General features: G+C 36.8%; 1 long non-coding RNA gene across 1 annotated transcript; it reads right to left on the reverse strand.

Moving 5' to 3' along the window:
* Window positions 1–1,796: 1,796 nt before the first annotated feature.
* LOC144961538 (uncharacterized) lies at window positions 1,797–8,555 on the reverse strand (the record flags this gene model as incomplete). Its single annotated transcript, XR_013643191.1, has 4 exons — window positions 1,797–2,233; window positions 4,332–4,394; window positions 8,178–8,240; window positions 8,450–8,555. It is a non-coding gene; the product is annotated as an uncharacterized LOC144961538 (long non-coding RNA).
* Between the last annotated feature and the right edge of the window lie 253 nt (window positions 8,556–8,808).

Below are 8,808 nucleotides of genomic sequence, written 5' to 3' on the forward strand. Positions count from 1 at the left end.
AACCGAAATTTTGAGGACCTTCTAAACCATTTCGGTTTAGAGACATTTTGGTTTTAAAGCAAGTTCCCGTTTTGCAATGTTTTTTCAAGGGTAGTAACTATTTAAGGAATTTGCTCATTTAATTGTATCATGGGTTTCCCGTTAAATGGAGTTGTTGAATAAATGCCGTCTTCGTAACCATTAATTTTTTAAATATATTTTGTTTTTTTTTTTTTTAAAAATATTTTTGGGGGTTTTCGTTTTCAATTCAAAATTGTTGAAAGAGTTGAGTTCGGGATGCCGTGTATTTTACATATCTCCGTCTTGATCAACTTTTTTTTCATCGACTTCACATAGTATTTTGATTTTAAACTCAAACGTGTAAGCACAGTGCTTTCTTTTAGTTTAGACCTCTTTTAGTAAAATGCAAAGCTAAAATAAGACCGAAAGTTCTTGTGCGATAATTGATAATGAATGATGCGCAGCTACTCAGAGGTGAAGTGAAATGGAAATGAAAAGGGCTGTCAATGCTAAGCTGTCTACTACATATCTCTCTTTTGTTGAAAAGCCATTAGGTTCAAAGGCCTAATTACATAGAGCGGGTGGTTGGATGGGAGCATCACCCTTGAATCATATACTTATGATGTTCGCATGGGTGTACGATCCGATAGTGATGTCGTTTCTTCTTCTCTTTACTAGCCTATCCTGCTTCTTTGGTTTGTGATTGTATTTTTGACAGGGATATTTTTTTTTCTGTAAATCTTCTGCCTGTTTGTTCTTGGTTATTTATAATTTAGCTTATGATATCTTTAGGTTATGATTTTGATTTACATTTGTACTATTTTTTGTTAGATTGCTTGTTTTTTTGTTTCAGCAGTCTCTCATATAACCTCAATTGTGTTGGAAGAGACCTAAAGCAACAAACAAACAAAAAAAAATAATTACATAGAACCTCCCCCCCCCCCCCCTCCCTTCACACACACATTTAAACAAAGTGGAAATGAAATGGCATTTCAATGGTAAGTTGTCTACCCCCCCCCCCCCCCCCCTCCTTATCGTCTTGTTGAAAATCCAGTCAGTTCCAAAGCATCAACACATGAGCGAGAACATCTCGCTTGCATGATTCTACACCCAACTCCCCCTCTTTCCTCATTTTTCGCCTGCCAGTCACCCGCTGTCTTCCTTTTCCAGTCTGTGTGACTGTGGTGTTGGCCAATCCCAAGTGCAGTGATTGAAGTGTTTGCCTCCCCCCCCCCCCCCCCCCCCACCCATCACCCTCATCTTATACTTACGCTCTGTTTAATATCGCCGGGCATTATTACGTGTGGCCTCCTTTCCGAATTTTTGAAGAAAAATATAAGAGAGAAAAAGGAAGGTGCTCTCAAGTTGTTTCGGTTTTAAGAAAGTCCTGCTTAGAAGTATTTCGGTTCATCGTAAGAATTAGTACAAAGAAAATGAAGAAACTAGTACAATTTATTAAATTCTTTGCGGTTTAAAGTATTTTTCGGTTTAGCTTCTTTCGGTTTAAAGTAATTTTACTGTATATATATATATATATATATGCAGTTCTATCTTGTTAACTAAATATCCAAATTATTAAACAGTAAGGGTAGAAAAAAAGAGTTAATTTAAATGGTGGATAGGTTTTATTCATTTCATCACTTGTGAAACTGACACCCTTTAAAAACATGTTATGTTAGGATACATTGATCTTGGTCCTCATTTCAGTTTTAGTTGGGTGAGAAGTGTTGACTTGTCAGAAATCCAGCACACTGTTTCTATTAAAATTAAAATTAGCGATCATTATTTCTGTAATCTTTGAGTTTTGACTGATATTCAGAGCCATTAGGCCCATCAAGCTGGAGTTTATCCCGGTTTTTATAGCATGGCATGGACAATACCAATTCCTTGCTACCCTTTGGATAGGATGCTAGAGAACGAGAGAGAGAGAGAGAGAGAGAGAGAGAGAGAGAGAGAGAGAGAGAGAGAGAGAGAGAGAGAGAGAGAGAGAGAGAGAGAGAGAAAGAAGGTGAAACAATAAATTGCTTGTAGCTCTTTGGATAGCACGCTAGAGAGAAAGAGAAAGAGAGAGTGAGAGACAGAGAAATAGAAAGAGAGAGAGGTATAGAGACAGAGACAGAGACAGAAAAGAGGGAGATAGATAGATAGATATATATATTGAAATTCCTACCTCAAGGTGAAGTCTCCAGTACTTTGAAGAATACACAATCCAATTCTGTCTCTTGATGCCGTCCTTTAGTGAATAAATATAATGTAATTCTTGTTTATGTTTTTTAATGTAGACATAAAAAAATCAAAGAAATTATGTTTTGATAGAAATGCAGTCTCACCACTATTGTTCTTTACAGTTTGCTCCATCCCGAAAGCTCGACTGGTAAGAGTGAGAGAAAGAGAATAAAAAAAGAGAGAGAAAGAGATAGAAAAAGAGAGAACAGAGAGAGTGAGAACACAGAGAGAGAGGGATTGAGAGAAAGAGAGAGAGAGAGAGAGAGAGAGAGAGAGAGAGAGAGAGAGCGATTTAAATGTTTTAATGGTTTTACGGCGCTTGCAACACATTAAGATCATAATAGCCAGTAAAAAGTAAGAAAGGGATAGTAAAAAGTTCTAGTATTACAATTAAAGCACCAAAGAAAAGGTAAGACAAAGGGGAATTGGTTCAAATAAGAAACAGATGTAGATTCCAAGAGCACATTATCAAAGTACTTAGTTTGAGATCACTAAAAGTCTCATGCAGACACTAGAGAGATAGAGAGATATGGAGAGAGATAGAGAGAGATAGATAGATAGATAGAGAGAGAGAGAGAGAGAGAGAGAGAGAGAGAGAGAGAGAGAAAGAGAAAGAGCAAGAGATATATAGAGAGAGAATGAGAGAGGCAGAGAAAAAGAGAGAGAGAGAGACAGAGAGAGAGAGAGAAAGAGCAAGAGATATATACATATATATATAGAGGGAAAGAGGAAGAGATAGAGAGGGAGAAAGAGAGAGAGAGAGAGAGATAGAGAGAAAGAGAGAGAGAGAGAGAGAGAGAGAGATTGAGCGAGAAACAGAGAGAGAGATTGAGAGAGAAAGAGAGAGAGAAAGAGAGAGAATGAGAGAAGCAGAGGAAGAGAGATAGAAAGAGCAAGATACTATCAATCGCCAATCCTTGTTAAGTATTTTGAAAGGAATAGTTATGGAAGATGAAGTTTGATTAATCAGATTCCTTATAAGTGAAACCTGGATAACCACCAAAATAATCGGTGCCTCAGATAATAAATCATTCCTTGGCAACATCACAAGGAGACAGCCTAAGCCCTGGTTTATTTATCATTTACCTAGAAAATGCTTTAAAAGATGTGCGTAAATCTGTACCTTCAACCCAATCACGTTTTGAAAACGAACTCCCCATGGAAATTGCATATGCAGACATCAACTTTATTGGTCTGAAACAAGTCAATGTAAATGACATCCAAAGAGCCTTACAAAATCACCAACTGTACGTAAATAGTGACAAAACAGATGTGACATTATTGTCAAGGAAGAAAGATGGATGGAGAGCCACGAAAAAAGTAGGATCATTAATAGGAGATAAGGAAGATGTAGAGAAAAGAAAAAGTTTATTGACGGCTGCATTGAATAAATTACTACATATATGGATTAGAAAATATAAAATTAAATTAAATACTAAAATCAAATTATACACAACCCTTGTAAAATCCGTGCTTATATACAACTGCGGAACATGGGCACTGACTGGAGCCGAAGAGCAAAGATTAGACAGATTCCATAGAAAACAACTGAGAAGAGTCCTGAATATACGATACCCCACAAAAATAAGCAATAAAATACTGTATGAAAAATGTAATGAAAGACCCTAATCCATTCAAATAGTGGAGGCAAGATGGCGGCTTCTTGGGCATATACTCAGAAGAGATGAAAATACACCAGCTAATAAAGCCATGAATAAGTTTTTCACCCCATCAGGACCTAAGAAATATCAAGGTAGACCACCCACGTCAATTTATACTGTCCTCAATCGAGACCTAAAACGCCTTCAAAATAACCAAGAATTAAAATCAAAGGAAGACCTTATGAACTTAGCATCCACAGCAAAAGACCGTGAACTGTGGAAGGAAATGACACAGATGATTAGAGAGGCAGCCGAGGCGTCTCCATCGGATGATTAGGAAGTGAAAGGCCTTAAGTCAGTCGGCAAGTCATATAAATATATATATATATATATATATATATATATATATATAGAGAGAGAGAGAGAGAGAGAGAGAGAGAGAGGAGAGGGGAGGGGGGGGGGGGGGGGGGGGGGGAAAGAGAAAAGACCAACTGGAATTCCTACCTTGAGGTGAAGTCTTCAGTCCTTTGAAGAGTGCACAATCCTCTCCCATCTCTTGGTGCTGTCCTTTAGTGAAAAAAAAATGTAATTCATGTTTATGTTGTGTAATTGTAAAAAATTATCAAAGAAATTATGTTTTGAAATAAATGCATTATGATCACTGTTATTTACAGTTGGGTCCATCCCGATAGCCCAACTGGTAGGACATACAATGTGATTTTTTTTTAAATTTCATTTTTAAAAAATTATTACTAGTACTATTATTTTGCGTTTCGTTGACGATGACGATGTGTCTGTTGTTGTGCAGTGATGGCGGTATTGATGTGGTGGTGGTGATGGTTTTAGTAGTGGTAGAATGATGACTAAAAGGAAAATGATGATGTAAAGTGGTGGTGGTTGCTGTAGTTTTGATAACGATGTGGTTGCTGTGGTAGTGGTAGTAATGACGATGGTGTGATGGTTGTGGTTGTAGTAGTGGCGGTGTTAGCACGTATGAAGAGGAGGATGATACAAAGGTGGTGGTGGTTGCTATAGTTTTGATAATGATGTGGAGGTTGCTGTGGTAGTAATAGTAATGATGATGTGGTTGTGGCTGTAGTAGTAGAGGTAGCTTATTGATGGTAACTATTTTTTAAAGGAGCACTGAGATATGAGACATGAGCAACGGTGAGAGAGAGAGTGTGTGTGTGTGTGTGAGAGAGAGAGAGAGAAAGAAAGAGAGAGAGAGAGAGAGAGAGAGAGAGAGAGAGAGAGAGGGGAGAGAGAGAGAGAGAGAGAGAGAGAGAGAGAGAGAGAGAGAGAGAGAGAGAGAGAGAGAGAGAGAAATTCCTGGAAATTTATAAAATGTATTTAACTGTAAATAGGCACTTTGATAACTCCAGTCCAGTGGCCGCCGAAAGGCTCACTGTAAGGTGAAACTCGTTTTTTGGAACTTTATTTTTGACCCTTTACTGTGTTGGTCACCTTGGCGTTATTTGTGAACCTATGTGACTAATTTTGGTATCATTATAAAGGGCACAAAACAAGCTTTCTAACGGTGTATTTCATTCTCAATTCCTGATTGTATTTCTCAGAAAACTTATGTAATAAAAATTTATAAATTTTTGAATTATAACAACTTTTTAAATTATGGATACATTTTAATTATACTTCATACATCGACAGACAATTAATTGAAGAAAATCTCTGCCAAATTTCATACAAATTGATATACTCGCTCATTATTTTATTTTTTCCCGCCACCAACCCCACTTTGTAGGCCAAAAACCTCATATTTTTTTCCATTTTCGTTTATCATTAATTTTTTTCCAAACTTTCCATACATGAAAATGATTTATATGAAAATAAAGCTTATTTTCTGACCTTTAAAATGATATCTAACACTTGCCATTTATTTTTGAATTGAAACAAAATTACTGAAAACAATAAGTGGGCCATGTTGACTGCAAGACTCAAAATTTCCCGATCGCCGCGAGATGCTGGTTTTGAGGCAGCAGTGAGGAGATCACAGATTCTCTCTGTAAAGTTGACAAAAAATTTCAGTAGAAAAATATAAATAACTCTGGAACCGTAAGTCGTAGAGAAACAAATAAGGTATCAAATTTTATGTTTTTTCAAGTCCCATCCCCCTGACTGAGTCAAATCAAGATATTTTGAGTTTGAAAATTTTATCAAAGTGCCTACTGTAAATAATAAAATAAACGGGGATGGAACTAATCTCATTAAAATAATCTGACAGATAAGCTGATAGATTTCAAGATGTGAATGAATGACCAAGTCAGAGAAGTGGGGATGGGGAAATTTTCATGGATTGGTTTGGGGTAACAAAAACAAAACAAAACACGATCTTGTCAAGTGTCAGACTTGAAGGAAAAGTTGAAACGTTAAAAATCTCAATTCTCAGTCACACAAAATAATTAAATCATCCCTCCCTTTTCTTTCCTTCTCCGACTAACACTCATTCAACTTCAAGCCCTTCAACAACACGCCATTTTGAACAGAAAATAGTGTTGTGGTCAGTGAGGGGACAAAAACTTATTTTCAGAGACGGGAGAGCGCTTATACTACTGCGAATAGTGGTTCCACAGTGGCCCCACTATTCGCAGTACTACTACGAATAAGCACTTCATTTTGTTTTGTGATTCTGCATTGAAGCATCAGAATCAAAGAATGTACCAAGATTTATTAATGTTGTTGTTTGCTCCGAGTCTGTATTCAAATTGCAAAGACTATTTGTTAATTATCATGAGTCATTTTCATCATCATCTGAAATTGAATTCTCACGTCATTATATGTACACCAATGCAAAAGAATTAACATTAAAAGCAACGCAGTGGCTATTTTTACAGTCCCGTACAGACGGTACTCAGATCTATTTTTACACTTCCATATGATTCAGTACATGTTTCAAATCCATTCATGGGATTTCTCTTTTCTCCTAACTCAATCAAGCACCTTGCTTGGCCTAGGCCTCCAAACTGAAGTACTGCCTTGCTGATCTAAGAAGTCCTGCATTAATTATCTTCCGAAAGCTCCTAGTGCTAAGGGAAACAACTCAAATATTCCCTCAACCAACCCTAAGAAAAAATCAAACCTTGTCGTACCTTTAACTAATCCTAATAGGAAAAACAAACACCCTATCCCCTTTACTTAGACTTATAACTAACCCTAATAGAAAAAAAAAACAACAACATATGACTGCTTTCACTACCTTTCAATCAAATGGCGGGCGAGAATCAAAACTACAAGGGTCAAACTAGGAAATTTTAAACTTACACACATCTATCAAGGTTTGTTCTAGAGTCTAGAGTTTTTAAAATGCTTTTAGATATATGATGACAAATTGAATAAATATACACATGACAAAAGGTCCACGGTAAAAATACAAATTGAAAGAAATGCTAGATAACTAGATAGCGCTAGGAGCTTTCGGAAGGTCTCCCTACTTGATAGGCCATTTTCTGAGGGTGGAATTTTGGAGAGGTCTTAGAGACCTCACTTGGATCAACATCCGCCACAATCCATTACAGAATCATATGGAACTGTAAAAATAGATCTGAGTAAAAGTATAAGCAAAGTACTCAACATTTTTTAAAAAACAAACCGGACCGACAAACCACAAACCCAGACGAAATGAAAGGTATCTTAAACTGAAATTCTAGTAATATTTATTGGACAATTTGACTTATTGAAAGTCCATAATGGCAGATTATTAACTTATAGTTATAGAGAAAAGGTGTGCTGTCAACATACAGAAGCTCTCCCTTCCATTCGTTTTGATTTTTTAAATTTTTTTTCATCATCTACTTTTGTATCACCAGCAGTGTTGCTATGTGCCTTTGCAAAAATCCCGCCAGCGTTTACCTATGCCAGATATCCGCCAAAATCTGCAAACTTTATCCTACTTCCCCTGCAGTATTTGCTCAAAATCCATATAAAAATTAAAAATCCCCCATTTTGTATCACCAGTAGTTTACAGTTTACAGTTCACAGCTGTTGAAAAGTCTTCGTATCTTCTTATCGTCTATTCATTCATTATCTATTCAATTAGTTATTAGTGTATCGCTATAATAATTATCAAAGTATCATGATGACTTTTGCCTACAAGGCAAAAATAAATAAATAAATCAACAGAGACACACGCACACAAACACACACACAAACACACACACACACACACACATACCCTCTCTTAGAAAGAGAGAGAGAGACAGAGAGAGAGAGAGGGAGAGAGAGAGAGAGAGAGAGAGAAAGAGAGGGAGAGAGAGGGAGAGAGATGGAGAGGGAGGGAGAGAGAGAGAGAGAGAGAGAGAGAGAGAGAGAGAGAGAGAGAGCAACTGGAATTCCTACCTCCAGGTGAAGTCGACAGTCCTATGAAGAGTGCAGAATCCTCTCCCGTCTCTTGATGCCGTCCTTTAGAGAAAAAAAAATGTAATTCATGTTTATGTTGTATAATAGTAAAAAATTATCAAAGAAATGAAATAAGTTAAATAAGTCAACAGAGACACATGCACGCACATACACGCACACAAACAGAGAGAGAGAGAGAGAGAGAGAGAGAGAGAGAGAGAGAGAGAGAGAGAGAGAGAGAGAGAGAGAGAGAGAGAGAGAGAGAGAGTCACCATTGATGGCTTGAGGTGCTTGACTTGCTTGACTTGCTTGACGGTGGCAAGGATGATCAAGCCACTGAAATGGGAGAAAAGAAGAAATAATTAGACGATTGCTATACTTTTATTACTTTTTTTTAATGGTATACAAATCATTAAAAATCTGCCATCCGTAGGCATTTTTCCCCTGCCACGCAATGATAAAAAATCTGCAAATTTGATGGAAAATCTGCCAACCTGACAATACTGATCACCAGTAGTTTACAGTTCACAGCTGTTGAAAACTCTTTGTATATTCTTATCTTGTATTCATTCATTATTTATTCAATTAGCTATTATTGTATAGCAATAATAATTAATTATATATATATATA

The sequence above is a fragment of the Berghia stephanieae genome, unplaced genomic scaffold (assembly GCF_034508935.2).
Source record: "Berghia stephanieae isolate SIO BIC M18660-M18661 unplaced genomic scaffold, UCSD_Bste_1.3 scaffold2891, whole genome shotgun sequence".
NCBI classification, from domain to species: Eukaryota; Metazoa; Mollusca; class Gastropoda; order Nudibranchia; family Aeolidiidae; genus Berghia; species Berghia stephanieae.